This window comes from Tympanuchus pallidicinctus, unplaced genomic scaffold (assembly GCF_026119805.1).
Source record: "Tympanuchus pallidicinctus isolate F22 unplaced genomic scaffold, pur_lepc_1.0 scaffold16, whole genome shotgun sequence".
Lineage (NCBI taxonomy): Eukaryota > Metazoa > Chordata > Aves > Galliformes > Phasianidae > Tympanuchus > Tympanuchus pallidicinctus.
The window spans coordinates 5,001,617-5,017,273 of NW_026294679.1; the positions used below are offsets into that span (position 1 = coordinate 5,001,617).

Consider the following 15,657-nt stretch of genomic DNA (forward strand, 5'->3'; position numbering starts at 1 on the left):
ACAATTGCTAAATCCCAGAGAAAAACAGTTAAAACAGAAAAGAGGCTGTTGAACTAAAACAAAGGCTACTCTCTAGTACCTTTGTGTAGAAATTAAGCCTTTCTTTGCAGCAGTCGTCAACATCACCCTACATTATTTCCTGAGCATCACAGGGACACTATCCCTACCCATCTTTCATGAGCCTTATTCTATTGCAGTGGTCTCCTAGTCACTCATACAAGCCAAGCCTCCAAGCCTAATTTGCAGTGCTGACAGTCCTTCCATATCAAGTGGCAGAATTTAGATGCCTAGCAATATATGGCAGGATGCTACCAGAACACCAAATTTTATTTAAGGTATGTGTGATACTTAATCAAGAGTAAAAAATCTGCTTGCCTACAGTACACCACTACCAATAATTGCTGTATTTTACACAATTCATCCACTCAAGAACTCCGTTTCAGCATCTCGCTTTTCTCACATGGGCATCAGAAGAGCTTTCAAAAGGTCTGCAATGCCTCTCTGCAAACCTTGACTCTTGCCTACGTATGGAGATGGTCATTTACTGAAGCCAATCATGGACGTCTCATTAGACATTTAGATGAAACTGTAATGCTTACTGAAGGACTGGATGCACTCCTCTTCGCCCTTCTGCAGAAATGAAAAGCAGTGAAGTTTCCAAACCTTTCCACGTTGACTATTCAATAAGAAGAGATTGCTTAGCATCTGTCAGATCTCTGAATTGCATGCAACTTTCAAAAAAGAAAAAAAATCAATTTTCTCTATAAATTTTCTTAATTATTAGCCTTTGAAATATCACTGATAATTGCGAGGTACCTAAAGGGAATTGAATTTTTTCCTAAAGTCAGCCCAGCTGGTCCTGAAAAGGACTAGATGACAAGGTTTCTTTCAAGCTAACACAAGGTACTGAGAAGAGCTAACCTAGAAATGTATATTTATTTATTGTCACAATATCATCACCAAGTCCACAAACAGTAATTCACAACACTTTCAAAAATCATAAGGGGACATTAGAGACACTGAAGTAATAGGAAATTTAGGAATTGGAAATTGGTGTCATGGATTAGCATTAGAAAGCAAGTAAAGAGCTCTAACAAGAATGCTCCGTGCTCTGTCATCTGAAAAGGTACATTCTACTTTAAAGACTTTAAAGAAACTGCATTCCTATTCACTGAGGTTAAGAGAAATTAAGACACTATTATCAAATTTCAAAGACATTCCAAGTAATATCTGCCACTGCAATCTCTATCCTGAAGTACACTGGAAGGAATACCCACTTTCCAGCAACAGGAGAGGAGTTAAGTGAGAGATGAAACCTTATCTACAACCTGCTGGCATAGCCCCCTGTATTTCTATAGACTCCTCATCCAAAATATAAAAAGTATAACATCGGATTCATATGGGGTTTTTTTCATGATCTTCTTACATCCCGTTTCAGGAGTAAAACCATCAGAAGATATTGAAAGGATTATTCAGATGCTTTTATTGCTCCAGCTGAAACCCCAGCTTTCTAATTCATGGTAACATTTGACAGCTGCATTAATGTATGTTTTCAGAGAACTGAAGCAAAATGTCGTAATTTGTTTGAAATTCAGTATTAAACCTAAAGATTAAAAATATGTATTTTCAATCTAAATGTTTTGCGACAGTTTCTCCTAAGTATATAATTTATGAAAAGAAAACAGAATAAATGTCAAAAGACAAGCAGCACTGAAAATGAAAAATGAGAACAATATTTTCTTGTTTTTTTTTTTAATATTGTGATTTTCATTAATGTCTCTCCAGAGACTGCAGTTAAATAAATTGGCTCTTCCTAACAGAAAAGAAGAAAATGAATGTAAAAAAAGAAAAAAAAAAATGTTACAAGCACAAATTAATTTTTAGAAACAATGGCAAAAAAAAATGTGCAAATAAATTATTTAGTTTCTGTACTAGAACTTGGCACCGTTTCACTGATATGGGACGTGACACAGTTACAAGCACTACTCCAGCAGAACACTGCTAAATATCTTTTTCCACATGCTTAGAGGCTTTATTGAATTACACCTCAATCATTTTAAGTAAAAGCTCAGTGGCGAAAGTCAAATCTTATACTGATACCTCATCTTCACCCACCTTCAAAACAGTAAGAGAATTTTTTTTAAAGTTAGGTTGGCATTGGGCCTACATATTAAAGTAGAAACCGCATTCTGTGATGTGTACAGACAATTCCTTCTGCGCAGTCGTGAGTCACCTTTTTTCACCTACTGAACTATAAGATGTCTGATGGTTCAGTACAACAGTCTTAACATTCAAAAGAAGTACTTTTCAACTTAGAAGCACATTCACACCATACCTCAAATGTTGTTCGAACAATCTGTCATTCATTAAGTCATCTCACAACTACACACTGTATTTTTTCCATGTCTGTTCTTACATAGCTTCACTTTAGAAAATATTTGAAGTTTATTCTCCACTACTTCTTTGGAGACACGAGATACCTGCAACAAATACCACACATCAGCTTCATCACTGCAACTGCTCTTCAGCTTTGGCCAAATTAACCCTGGAGCCACATAAAGACTTCTGATATTGAATATTTCTTCCTCGTAAAGATAAGCAGTTTATATTTGCCTCTTCTCAGCACTTCACATACATAATTTCTTCTGTGCAATGGTGCATCACTTTTGTTGTAACAGCAATCACTTACAGCCCCTACCCTTTTTCTTCCTGAAAAAGGATGTGCACCATGAACACCACGGAGTTCTCTGATTGATCATGCAACTCAGCACTTACTATAGCTTTCATCTCCACAGTGCCCTGTAAACAAGCATTAAACACAAGAACTGTGCATTCAGCTAGATAAGCAGTAATTATTATCCTCCATTTATAACTCTGCATTCTGCCAAGGAGAGCTCTGTACAGGACAGTGCTCCCCCTCCATCCTCAACGCAGCTCACAGTAAACCACCTCTTACACTGTTAACCTTCACACTGCTGGGGTCTACATCTACTCATCTCTGCAGAAATCATTCCAGGTAAACAGAAGTGTTTTACATTTTCCCTGAAGTAGGATGTGGTTTTGTATTTACACCCCCGCCCCTCCTTGCATTTAACTGCTTTCAAGCAAATGGCTCTTTAGCTGTGAATATCAGTTCCCAGTGCACCCCATCATTTTAGGCAATAAATAATCCGTTCCTGTCAAACTAATACATTTCTACCATAATACACTGTGCCTGAGATGGTGTTGCAAAGTACCTGTACTTCTCTCAAAAATAAGTGTTTTATGGAAAGCAAAAAGACTCTTAGTAAATCTTTGATAAAATAATTTTAAAAAAAGCAAAACCCTTGCATGATGGTAGATGTGCTGCAGCAAATAGCAGACAAAAGATCACTGGCCAGAATTGCAATGAACATTCAAGGTTTCTTCTTGGTCTCATCATAAAGGACAGCTTTTGATTTACAAATTTAGTTCAGGATGACAATATTTCATTTCTACAGTTGTTTGCTGCAGGAAAACGCACATTGCAGATGCACAGATTTGCAAACCAGACAAACAGTGCATATGTTTTTGGTTATTAATTAGCTTGCAGTAATTAATAAAAATCCATCTCAAGCTGCTGACTTGCATTTCTCATTGTTAAGTGAGGTCAAAACTTCAGCAAATAGGGAGGTGACTTCTTCCCCAGACCAGCTGCCTCACTGCATGTGTGAAGTCCTACAGTCTTTGCAAAGCTATTACTGCTCCTAAGGTTTGGAAAGAAAAAACCTGTGAAGATCTGCTACTGCATAAACAGATATACTTGAAGCCTGATTGTAAGCATCAAGAAATCTCAAGAAAGAGGTTCAATATGAGTTTAATTGCCATCTTGTTTGCACCCAGCTAGTGCAATACTTACACTGAACTCATTACCAGTCAGTATAAGGCAGAGTGATACGCTCCAAGTATGAAAAGCCCCTGAAAATGCAACTTTATTTCATGTGCAGCTCTTTCTTCCTCACCTGTTTGACAGTAGTCTTTTTCTATGATTTCCCCAAAAAGTTCTAACCCAAAACTTAAGCTTATCTTCTCCATGTTGTGTTCAGAAATCTCAACTTTCCTCCCAGACTCAGGACAGAATTCTTAGGAGCTGACAAAGAAAGCAATGAGAAAAATGTCAGGCAAGAGAAATAACTATACCTTGCAGAAAATAAAATGTTTATGAGAAAAAATAGATGAGTGTTCTAAGCATGAGCACCAGATTAGAAGTGACAGCAACCAGTAAATGTGAAATAGAGAAATACAAAAATTGATAACACTCTGGAAACTTTAAAGGACAAAAGAGGAAGAAGGACAAAAGCAGCAACATTTAAAATATGATGTCTGGTAGAAAGGAAAAATCAATCACATTTCATACTTGGGGGCCTGGGAAGATGACACTGACAGATGCTACCGTGTGAGATGAAAAATGAACGATGGGAAAAAGCATACAAAAAAAATGCACCATGCTGAAATATGTGAAAACAAGACAGATTCTTACTAAAAGGTTAAGTACAATTTGGGAGCTGAAGGCAGTAAAGGAAAAAACATTTTCCTTTGGTGTCTGCATTCATATGTATTATTCTGTCCATCACATCCTCCTGCACCCAAAAAGGAATAACCCCATGAAGCACTGCAAACATGGGCAAAAAGGTTGGAAAGAACCTGGGAGGCCCTGATGGACAATTTGAACGAGTCTGCAAATTGCATTCTGAAATACCAGAAGTTCCACATGAAAATAAAAGCACACACTTTCACTATGATGGTGGTAAATACTGTCACAGGCTGCCCAGAGAAGATGCAGAATCTCCATTCAGAGATATGGCCAAAACCAAAAAAACTGAAATGGAAATTTTCATTTACGCTAGGAATCTAAATCAAGTCAAGAAAAATAAATTAAAATATTTATTTTCACTTCACTAACAATAAATAATTCATGATTCTAGGTTAGCAATGAGATTGCACACGGATTGCGTGCTAAAATTGCAAAGTCTGTCATTGCCAATGAGCACCCTCATTTCCTTACCAATACATGCCACAAACAGAGCTGGTCAAATAAGTCCTCTAGAGAAATGGCTTAATTTCTTGATTATCAACACCTCTCTCCAATTTGCCATTGTCCATGAAGTTATTGAGAGGTCCAATCCCAATGGAAATTAAAGAACTTGAAAAAGTGATTTGTCTTCTGTTTTGGAGTTTCAGCTCAGAAAGGCTATTCAGAATCTCAACATCATGATTTTAGATGTTTCTCAGATTTTGTACCATAGAATTCACTTGGACCAAAAACAGGAATGAACCCATTACCAGGCTAAACCATTTTCTTGAGAGGGTGTGGGCAGAAGATAGTCATAGCAGTGAAAAGTTGGCCATCATTTGCGTAAAGTCCCTCCTGTTATGGGAGTACACCTCCCAGCTCATATATCCATAAATCCTCCTTTGCTTCTGTCCTAAGCCTCACAAAAATTTCCTTAACAATAAAACATTTATATAATTTGACAGAAGTAAGTCTTATTTTCCTATTTTATTTAGGAGCCTGAAGTTTTACACTAAATACCAATTCAGTCTAATAAAGATTTTACATTACACTAATCCAAGTAATGAGAAGCTTTCCAGGAACATCTTATTCTCAGTCATTGCCATAAGCTCCACAGTATTCTAAAGTACTTAATTTCCATGGGTCATGCTATCTCAGGCATTTCATGTTATGGGATCTGTAGTTTCGTTCATTTCTTAGGATTATTTTTCTTGCTCAAGCAGCTTTTCTATGAAAACCCAATGTTTTTATCTCCTTTCTGAATTGGATTTATAATCTGGAATGTCAGAACCTTAATTTCTGTTCCTGAATACTCATCTTTCCAGATCAGAAACGGAACATGCTTTTATATCCTAATTGATCCCCCCAAAAATTTCTATTAGTTATGCTAAGAAGTAAATGCTTATAAGCTAATGGAATTGGGTGATTTAATTACAGAAGCATTTTCTATAATTATCTACATCTGTCCATCACAATATTAAGTATTACCACAGCTTGCATCATTATATCAAACACAAAGATCATTCACTTAAAGTATTGCGCTGGGAACTAAAGTTAATTTCAGCAACAGGACAACTACAATCTTTTGACTTTCCCCAAAGCTATCTAGAACACCTGTGCTTCTGCAGCCACTGTCAGAGACAAATGTGCTCCAAGGGGGAAAGAGATGGCTGCCCCACAGGCAGATCCAGGGGCACAACAAGGAACGTGCTCATAAGGTGCACCCAAGTTGCTGATGGACAGCAGAGGACTGGTTTTCTTCTTCAGGTTTTTCCCTATAGTTTATCTTAATTTGTTTTATTCCTGCAGATACTTTTTGTCTTAGTGGGGAAATGGGTGTACCCCATTTTCCTCTTGGATACAGCTGATAGTCAGTTCTACATTCCTTATGCCAAGCTTTTATATACATAAACAAACAGAAACACTGGAAGAATAATTCATGGAACATCACACAGATCTGTAAAGGTTGCAACTTAAGTGAGAGAACAAATTGGAGGAAAGTTGGACCCCCCTCGTTTTTGACAGAAAAAAAAGTAGCTCCAAATTCGGTGAAAGCATGGAACATATCCTATTTTAATTGCCTTCATGTGAAAAATCAAATCTCAATTCATTAAACTTTCATCTTCAAGTATAACAACCTATTCACATGCTCTTATGTTCACCCTTATATCTCAGTGCAACACTTCTGAATGTCAGAAATGTGACCAGTTTTAAGTATTTGGTTATGTTTAACATGATATTTAAAGTGCATTCAATTTCTATTCATTTCTCTATAGAAAAAAAATATCTAATCATGTTCTGTTGCATGAAACAATTAAAAATTGCCAAGCGTTCAGATTCATTTTCCTCAGCTTCACTTACATGAATATTTTACCTGCTGCCACAGACACAGACAGACTCTGTTTCTGTGACTACACTAGAATTTATGTTATGCACGAGCGAGTAGAAAGTCTTTCTTAATCCATCTTTTTGATGCTCTGATTAAAATCTTGGCCATATATAACATGCTGACATTTAAGAAGTATTTCCTTTAAATATTTAGTGATCAACAGAAGCATCATCATAGCACAGTTCTAAATCTATTGATGAAAAATGAAAATTTTGAAGTGAAAATGGGTAATGTGCTGCTTTATCAGACCCGTTTCCCAGCATATGAGTTTTTGGAGCCTTTAAGAAATAAATGCACCAAGGGCTCTGAATTTCTTCAAAACCAGTACAGCTTTCTGTTTACAAACATGTAATTTCACTCATCTGTATTTCTCTTCAGAAAACAGATATAGCTGCCATGTCTTTTACACCATCTTTATAGAACAGGGACCCCAGCAAGAAAACTGGAGAAATATCTCACTAAACCTTTATGAAGAGTTATGAGAAAAGCTTCAGTTTCTGTTCCTAAAGAAGTCATTCACCTCCTTGAATGATGGATTTAACATTTACCACAGGGTTTAGAGAAGATGACAATTTTACTCATTCAGCCATATGCATTAAACACTGACCTTTCTCAAGAGGGGAATCAGCCTGGCAGCAGGTTGTAGCCAGTGACTGAGATCTCCCACGTTCACAGTGAGTGAATGGTTCCTAGGGATCCTTTGTATCCCCAGCATGCAACATCCCACAGAAGATTAATATACAGGAGATGCTACCAACTTACATGCAATTAACAGTTATTGATAGAATAAGAGCAAGGTGTGACTGAGGTTAAGTCTATACCTGATGACCTCTAAAAGTACCTTCCATCACAGTTCCATACCAACAGATGTGTACAAGCGTATGCTTGAAGCCACGTGGATTCCACATTGGAACCAAATGTTCTTTCACAAGTAAAACATGCACAGAAAAGTCTGTACCAATCCATATTAACATTCTGCCCAGAGACCAAAACTGGGCATCATTTCTCAAAATTGATTTCAATTCCAACCAGATGTGCTCCCCAATGATCACTGTGGTGGGTAACAGAATTGTACAGCTCAAGGAACTGCTTTCAGTACAGCCTAAACTCTCTGCAACAAGTTGATTTTTATGCATCTGGAATGCACTGAGCATAATTGTCAGCTAATTTTCCTAAGTGAAAAAAAATGAATTTAACTTGCTGAAGCACAACAAAATGCCTTCAGCAAATAGCCTGTCTAAAGCCTATTCTGCCAGATCTGCAAAGCAGAAATATTTTGTTCAAATTACACCTTAAGTAATGATGATACATTTTCAAAAATATTTTTATAAATGTTAAGCCCTGGAAAAAAAATGGCTTTCCATGCTTTTGAACACTGCTTAATTCATCTTTCATTCCAATGTAATCAGAGTTTATACAGATAAGCATCCCCTTTCAGAATTTGTAGTGCAGACCTTAATCTGACCTCGTTCCTTTCTTTACTCACACGAATGACTCCAAAGGCCATGAAACTGTGAACAGGATTATAATATAGTTTAAATCTGGTAAAAGTGATAGTAAGACTGTAGCACACAATCATTAAAATTATATGCAAATACTGCAAATAAACTTCATACCACATCAGCAAATTAAAAGCAGCAGCTGAAATTAAAGCTTAAAGAAGGAATCAAAACACCTGCAGCTTTCCACTGCAAATGCACATTATATACTGACCCCAAATATGATTTAGAGAGAAAAGCAAACGAGTTAATTGATCCAATAGAGACATGACTCCATCATGCTAAGTATTCAGGATAACATCCCAGCTAACAGCAGATCCACGAGAAAAATGTTCAAAGTTCATCAGGATTGATCTGCTACAGACCCATTTGTAACAAAGCTTAGAGTCTACAAGGCACAGCACAATGTTACACATAAGTCTGTTAACTGTAGCCTAATTACAACCTGATTTATTGTATTGAATATGGCAGGAAGAAGGACTTGAGTCTACTAGTCTATATAACAAAGCAAACTTTGGTTTGTAGAAAGTCACTTAATTTGCTTTCTATGTACTTTTCAAAGAAAACAGCAATTTAATAAATCTGCTTGGAATTTCAGAAATGTGTATGCTTATAAGGTTAGCTTTAATAACTAGAAATTTAACATATTTATACCTTTTAGCTATTTATAAAACCTGTTTGCTTCTTGTTTCTTCTAAACAGCTCACTCCTGGAGCATGAGTAATTGCTTTGAAAATTAACTAACAAAATTTAAATCTACTCTGAAAATGAAAGAGTTTCTTTGCATTCAGGCATCAAGAATGCATCAAGGGAATTTATTACTTGAGGATACTGCAAACATAATAACTAAATGGATGGCTTATGTTATCATATAGTAGAATATGCATCTATTAGGAGGGGCACCCAAGAACCATGAAGCCCTTTTTAACAGAGTATGTCTGAAACACAAGTCTGGAGAAAAGAAAGCAAAATCATTCTGCAAGATAGAAGCACAGAAGAAAATGCTTTAGCCTTGTGATATCGATCCTCCAGCCCTTGAGCCCTCTATCGGGTGCAGCGATGAGTTCCAGAAATAAGAAAAAAATCTATTAAGAGTGCCACTTCAAATTTCCAAGTTGGAAAACCAAGCTTCCCCCTTTCTCTCCCCTCACCTCATCCTTAGGATCAAGCTTTGGGGACATAGTCCACACTCAGAGTTCATTCCCTTAAGTGCTGTGGGTAGCAGCAGGCATTCAATCTCAATTAATAACACCAAACTGAAGCCCTGTGCACATCCTAGAAAACTGAAGTAAGAATCAAGTAGTAAATTTTGGAGTTGAAGAAAAAATAGCTTTGTTTTCGAACATCAAGAAAACTTGCTCATTTTCTTAAAAATTTGATACACAAAACCTGTTTCGTAACAGTAAGAAGTCACCAAATCTGCCTCTCCACTGTGGACATGTCATGGCTGCCAACAGGACTGAAAAGATATGTTTTAAGAAAAGAAAATCCATATGTCAGAATTGCAGAAATAAAAATGGGTTGGCTGTGTTTTGGTTTTGGAGAGGGGAATTACTTCTCCTTGTTGATTTTACTTAACACTTCAGGAAAACAGCATTTCATCTTTCCTTCCTTCTGCCTCATGCACAGCAACACAAGCAATTCCCCACTTAGAGGGCTTAGCCCCCTTTTCTTTAGGTTTCAAAGCTTCTAGATTTCTGCTCTAGTTTCCAGTCATTGCTGTTCGATTGAGGTTTTTGTTTTGTATTACTTAGTTTGGGGGTTTGCTTTTGTATGCACTTATAACACATTTATTTTTAAACACTCAGTGGAAGTCCTTCAGAACTTATTTTGATTAGTCTCAGCTGCTAGCTCATTCTTTTTAAAGTAATCCATTAGGTTTGGTAAACTACTTTTTCTTGGATGTGAATACCTGCCTTTATTCTGAAAGATGCATTTTTAAGTGAATTTTCAATTACCGTTGTATTTTCTGGTTTACAAAGTGATTGCTTCTGGCAGCCTCAAGAGACCTAGCAGAAAAAAAAAGCAGTTAAACAGAAATGTGGGGCTTCTTGATTATCTAACATTTCTGGCTCCCTAAAACAGCATCTTTTATGCTGGTCTCTTACTTGAAGTCGAGTTATCTAAATCCTCACTTACTCAGATTTAAAGCACAGACAGCTTGCCTGCTGCTTCCTCTGATGTGTCCAAAGAAAATGTGACATGAAGAATTAAAAATGAAAAGAAATGTCACGCTGCTGCACTTTGATGCTTGGTTCATCTCTTCACTAGGAAATTGAAGTCTTCTCTTAATAAATAACATTCAGAAGCAAATGCAGTTTCTTGTTTTCACGTAATCAACTTTTAATTTGCTGAAAAGGAACAGCGTTGACAAGAAGATGTTCAAAATCATCATGGAACTAATTTTTTTCCTTTTTTCCTAATGTGACTGCACTGGGTTTAACCTTTTGGTACCTTATACCATTCATCTCAGCCCATTCTACTTCTTCGTTGGGTTAAGATAAAACTTGTGAATTATAATTACTCCCCCTTCCTAATTAGTTACTAGTACATTCTCATACACTTTCACCTCAATCAATAGGATTGAAATGACTTCATAAATGTCTGTGAAAGAATCCAAAAGCTGTCACAGAAAGCAAATAAAAGTTTTTCTGTGAGAAAACCAAAGCACTGCACAGCTCTTGAACTGGAGCTCCTACTCAGTAAGGAGAGACAGGCAGGTTCTTAAGTCGTTTCTCCTCCATTGTTTTCCTTCTACAGTTATCTCCTCTTCTCCAAATCCCGTATCAGTTCCTGTTATTAGTGCAATAGTCACTGGTTTTGTGACTGTTTCTCCCCTCCCCAGCATAGTTATTGCTTCTTAACCTCCACTTCCTTCATTGGCAGGATTACACCCCTTCTTACAGTTCTTTAAACAGCTCTATCTTTAAAATTCATTAATGCTAAACTATGAAGATATTGCTCAAGATGAAGGTATATCTGTTTCTGATATCCCATTAATCCACAGCTCACCATTTGGAAATAGCAGTATCTATGGAATTGTCTGTCACTGATCTTCTCAAACATGGAAGCACCTTTAATAGCAAAAGGTTCCTGACAGTAAAGAGACATCCTGGTCCCAAATACCTTTATTTTCTTTTAATTGTTACTTCGTGTTTGTTCACACCCAAGTGTTCCATTAAATACCTCCTTATTCATATATCCTACCATATCTGATAGTGTCCCACCCATACTATGACATTTTCAGTGTATCATTACATAATATAATTATTGCATATTTCTTTGCGGTTAAAGCTATTCAAAAACTGACTGCTTGATCTAGAGATTAAAAAAAAACCTAAGGGAAATAAAGTTTCCTGAGTGTGTTAAATCACACTATAAAGAAAAATTAGAATGATTTACTCCCAATAGTAAGCAGAACAAGAACAACAAAAAAAGGCAGCACTTCTGCTGTCAGGTCAGGGGGATTTGTTGTTTGATTAGGGTTTTTGGGTTGGTTTTTTTGTTGTTGTTGGTTGTAGAGTTCTGATTGTTTGTGAATACCCACATCACAGAACCAAGTCCATCACTAAAATAAACAGTTTTCTTCAAAACACTGATTACATCTGCCAATTAGGAATATAGAAAGCTATCATTGGGGGCGGGGGGGGAGTCAGACTCTATAGGCACTCTGGAAGAAAAAAAGATTGATCCAAACCCAAACTTTTTCAAAATTTTTTCCTTCCATGGGAGCAGACATTCACATGACATACAAGAGGGATTTTTTTTGCAGAGGGTAAACAGAGGTTTGTAAGGAATTTAGATACATGACATCAAATTCATTAATAAACTCAGGAATGAACTATGAAGGTAAAAAAAAAAAAAAATCAGCCTGCCTCAGTGATTATGCAGGCATTCACTATAAATGAAACAGCAATGTTAATAATTTGTTTCAAATAACCATTGATCATTTTACTTCATTTACTTGTAGCTGTTCTACAAGGTCAGGATGAACATTCATTTTTTCATATTTTGATTGATTTACTATCCCAGAAACAATCCTTCACGTTTACTAGTGATCATGATGATGAAGGTAATGCACTGACTGTAAAAAATAGAAATAAAAAAAAATAAGGCTGATCTTAGTGGGAACACTGTGTGGACCCACACTCGTACTCTCTCAACTCTGCATCAAGACCTTCTGGCCTCCTTGGAAAGCCCTGCCATAAGTCACAAATATGCCTAAGTCTATATACTTGAACATTTAATTTACAACTCATCTTTTCAGCTCACACTTTCTTTTTCTCCTTGTTTTCTAGAATAGCACTGTTTAGGCTGCTTATTAGTCAAGAGGCAGGAGATCTTGTAAATTTCCCTGTGCTTAAACAAGGGACAAGGAAAAGAAAGCAAGCAATCTTCAGCCTTCTTACAGCAATACGGGTGTGGGCTTTGCCAAGAACTCTTTGGGGATTCAGAACTCTGAAGGCATGAAAAGATGAATTCTGTACTCAGCAGACAACAGATAGACCCAACTGACAGCAGCCTGACCACAGAGACAGTGAGTTGTTACAGAGTACCCTATAACCATTAGAACTACCTGCCCTGCACTGTTTCATGGTCCACATTGCACTCAAACAATAGAAGAAGGGCTTAGAAGCTCAAAATAGCAGCACTGTCCCAAAATAAGGCACTGAGCTCAGGAAGTCAAAGTGAAATAAGCAAGGGTAATAGATTTTGGTGCTTTGTTTTTTTGTTTGTTTGTTTGTTTGTTTTGTTTTGTTTTTTAAAGCAAATGTATAGCTGAGAGCAAGTATTGACTTTTTTCCCCCTCTTCAGTTTAACAAGCTTTTTAAAAAGTTGGTTAAGTTTGTAACTACAAGACAGATTCCAGACTCAATAAAACTGAAATGGAAAAATAGAGAACACTCCAGAAAGGAAAAAAAAAAAACAAACAATTCAGTAGTGAATCCTATAATAAAACACCATTTTTAATCAGGTATTTTTTCCTCAAGAGAAGTTTCAAAGCATCCGAAAGTACCCAATGCAATCATGCCTTCCCTTATCAGCCATTCTCCTCTTCTGTTTATGCAGCTTCAAAATCACTCCCCTCTTCTTTCACAGACAATTTTTTTTTAAATCTTGAAATAAGAATGCAAGCAAGATTGCTATCAGTTAGCTCTGAAAAAGTGTTAGTAAACACAGCACTAGAAGCAAAGTCTATTTACAAGAATAAGTATCCCTTTCCCTCTAAACAAAGAGAAGCTGAAAGTTTTTAGCAATTTTCACAGCTACATCTAGAATTCATTTAAAACTTCATTCTTCTTCATTATTCAAAAAAGTGATAATTCTACATTACATTGAAGATAACATAATAAAGTAATACATATTTTTGTGACTTTCTCTATATATCTCCTGATAGAAAAGTTGGTCCAGGCACGTTGCAATAAACCACTTTTTTCCTCAACTCCTTCCAAAGGAAGAGATTCAATTTTGCCAGCCTGTCCCAGGATCTCAAAGGAGCTTCATTTATGGAAATATCTATCCAAGTGCTCAAGTTCACACATTCAGTGGGATTACTCATGAGCTAGTGCCCTCATCACTATGGCCATATGCATGCACATCAGGCACCTGCCCTCCTGGGAAGAGTCAAAAAGTCAGGCAGAGAACAAGGGAGACAGCTGTCAGTTCTATTTAGTTGGGAAATGGATAAGTTCAATTAAAGTCTTAGCACTGCAACTAATGACCTTCAGGGTTTAATTTACCACTGAATACATACAGTGCATGAAAAAAAAAAAAGATTAGTTGAATCTTTTTCATACTAAGCAGTATCACAGAGTAACTTACACCTTCTATCCAAATTTGGCTTTTGGCAATCTATCTCAACAGAACCCCTCTAGGAATTTTCCAGTGGAGAGATGAAGATGGATGAGAGAGATTGCTATTACTTCCCTGCCTCAAAGGTGACTCTGAAGCCTGGGTCAGCACTCTGCTTGCCTGCAGAAGACAGACCACGTAAATACGTTTTTACTGAATAACTTCTTCAGTGCAATTGCTGTGGGGAAAGCAACAGAATGAAAAAAGTTCAGCTCTTGGAATTTAGCTATAGAATCTATCTAACAGCAAATTTAAGAAAAAGTATCAAAACTATTCATACATAGACCTTTGTTGCTACTTCTCATTGAAGGTGGGGGCAAGCGGAGAGAAATGGAGATTGAAAGATCTTCCTAAACAAGCACCTGCCTGCCCAGTAACTGATTGTGGATAAGTTAAGCATCCTATTTTACTTGGGAACAGAAATCTGGTAAGAATCTGTTATCAAGCCAAGTCTTGACTTACACACTGTTTTAACAGTGCAGTAATTCTAGGTAAAGATGCCTGATTTTCTTCAGCTTCACCCATTGGCTTGGCTCAGCTCCCGGATCAGAGCCAGTATTTTTTCCTTAAACCAACTCTTTATCATCTTCAGAAGAGAAGAAACTGTGTGTGATGCCAATTGTCTAAAAGGCTAGGCCTGTTCCTTGAGTAGGCCACGAACCCTGCTGTGAATATGAGCAGTAAAAGCTCAAGAAACTGTCAGATGTTGTTTCTAACGCCTCAGGGAGTTAGAAATTACCATTATATAAAAGCTGATAGATGCCTCTGCAGGAGTTACCTATCATGAAGCCCACATTAAAGCCTCATTTATATCCTTAACACTAGATGCCTTGCTGATTTGAATGTCCTTAAATGAAGGATTAATTGCCTCTCCCCCTTGAATATCTGATTTTGTGCCATCAATCTGATTACATTAGATTCCCTGGTCTACAGCACAGAACTTCATTACAGCCCAAACCCTGCATGCAACTCTATTATGGTAAGAGCAATGCCAACTGTTTTCTATGAAGCACCATTATTTAAGGTGATTACCGCTCTCAAACTTCATTCTTCATCTTTGCTTACCACTGAGGTTTACGCTCTGTCTACAAGGTTTATGTCTGTCAGGACAGAAAATGTGAGCAGCAGTCAGCCTCTCACATAATGAAGTTGAAGGCAAGTTGCTTCAAAAGACTCTACTTTCCTTATGCCTGGTGAATGGTCACTCACTAATTATGGAAATTGGGTTGTTCCTCAGATTGTAACAGCAAAGGACAATGCTCTGTGAGAGATGTGCTTCAGAGACCAAGCAACTGCATCCTCACCTGCACAATCTGCTAAACCTTTTAGGAAAGAAACTCTTAAATATAGTAATTCTAGTATGCTTCACAAGCTAGAAATTTAGG

General features: G+C 37.0%; 1 long non-coding RNA gene across 1 annotated transcript in view; it reads right to left on the minus strand.

Annotated features, from left to right (window-relative positions):
• Positions 1–3,567: 3,567 nt before the first annotated feature.
• Positions 3,568–15,657, minus strand: part of LOC128077459 (uncharacterized) — a 35,005-nt gene continuing 22,915 nt past the window's right edge. The window contains exons 2-3 of the long non-coding RNA XR_008205020.1: positions 3,981–4,108; positions 3,568–3,725 (exon numbers count right to left, since the gene is read on the minus strand). This is a non-coding gene — a long non-coding RNA (uncharacterized LOC128077459). The remainder of the gene's footprint in view (positions 3,726–3,980; positions 4,109–15,657) is intronic.